Source organism: Habropoda laboriosa, unplaced genomic scaffold (genome assembly GCF_001263275.1).
Source record: "Habropoda laboriosa isolate 0110345459 unplaced genomic scaffold, ASM126327v1 scaffold1111, whole genome shotgun sequence".
Lineage (NCBI taxonomy): Eukaryota > Metazoa > Arthropoda > Insecta > Hymenoptera > Apidae > Habropoda > Habropoda laboriosa.
This window is the reverse complement of record NW_017101204.1, coordinates 72,848-74,702: the sequence shown is the minus strand read 5'-3', so window position 1 is coordinate 74,702 and position 1,855 is coordinate 72,848. Positions and strand designations below refer to the sequence as shown.

At 25.2% G+C, this 1,855-nt stretch overlaps 1 protein-coding gene across 1 annotated transcript in view; it reads left to right on the top strand.

Moving 5' to 3' along the window:
* Window positions 1-1,855, top strand: part of LOC108578084 (SUN domain-containing ossification factor) — a 23,502-nt gene that overhangs the window by 2,605 nt on the left and 19,042 nt on the right. The gene's annotated exons all lie outside the window — the stretch shown is intronic.

Here is a 1,855-nt window from a genome sequence, read left to right as displayed (position 1 = left end):
TGTTTTAATAAATTTTCAGGTAATAACATTTATTTCAATTTTATAATTAGAAAATCAACAAGTATACAAATTAGGTAATATAGTAAGATTTAGGAGTAATTAAGCCTTTAAATTTTCTAATTATTATATAAAAAACTCTACTTTTTATAAGTATGTGTACATTTGTGGAAGAGAAGATTTAATTTAGAAATGATTTATATCAGTCATAAGTAAAGTAAGATATACTGTTTATCATAGTCTGCAAGTAAAGCCTTTTATGTGATATTTTCCATTATACTTGCTATACATTGATAGATCTGCAGGAAAATTCTACCAGATTGAATTCCTTATATATTACATCCATTTTATTAATGTTATATGTTTATAATGTAATAATCTTATAATGTGTTTATGTATCATATGTTGTGAACAAGTTTTATAAGTATTATAGTACTTATTTAAAGCAGTTAAACAATTTTTGAACTCATTTTATTGCTTCCTTTGCAAATGGATATTGCAATGGTTACAGTATAATGTGGACTTTAAAAGAACATGTTTAACGAATTACAATAGCTTCATTGTTTGAGTTACTTCATAAAAAACCAGTTTTTTCACGAATAAAATGCAATTAATTAGGTACTACAACAGGAAAAAATTTGATTTTTATGTGAAAATAAGTTGGAAGTATGTATTTAAATTTGAACAGTACTATATTCAGGAAAAAGAATATTTGAAAGCTTTATTTACTTTATTGAATCAGATATTGGTAAAATGATTGTTTGTATTGTTATATATGTATTGTTATAGTATACACTAAAGATACATACATTATACAGAAATATTAGAATATAGTCATTGACTGAAAATTACATGGTGCAAATGATATTCATTTATTATTATTTATCTAGTGTCTACTGTAATAAAATAAATTTATAACATAGAATATTAAACATTTTAGACATCATTTAATTTTAAAAAATTATAAGTAAAATGAACAAGAAATTTTCGTGTAATTAGTGAGTGGCATCTGACAATTGACACAGTAGATAAGATAACATTGATAAGATACTGAATGCATTAAGAAAATAATAATTGAAGAAAAGGAGTAGAAAGGAAAAATACAAATACAGAGTCTTACCTGTAACGCGACGCACGATTTTTCACAAATAAAGTGCACTTTTCTTATGTCTAGTCACGTGTTTACATTCAGTAATCTCTTCGGTATCAAATAATGTTTACTCTACTTTAAAGTCAAATATGTACGACGAAAAGCTAATGTATTTCACATTTCCACTACTGTAAATCGAATAATATATTAGTAAAAATATCATGTAATATGTGTTCTGAATTCGTCTCGATGTCCACAAAAATATGTTAAAAAAAAAAAAATTTATGTTCCTATTTGTAAAACCCAAGGTGACCTTGATTTCGCCATGAAAACAAACTGTTTTCGAAATTTTTTTTACTGATATTTATTGTACACTCCATACCCTGCAACTCTTGTTGTAAACTTTTTTTTGTCAGATGGCTGCAAGTGGGTGAAAAATCGTGCGTCGCGTTACAGGTAACACCCTGTATATTGAAGTAAAAAAACATATTTTAAATGTTTATTTGAGACAAATGTATGCAACAATATTGTCATGTCTGTAATAAGATTTTGAATAATCTTGCATAAGATTTAGTTTATTTCACTTTAACATAATGTTTCACTTTTAATTATCCAGGCAAGAAATAAATATTTTCGTTTTATCATTGAAATAAATATTGAGAAAAGGCTAACAATGCTCTACTTTGATAAGGAGGATTAAACTTTACGTTGATATAAGTTTGTTATATAGTTTACTAAGTTTAAAATTTTATTTAAAGAATCATATAC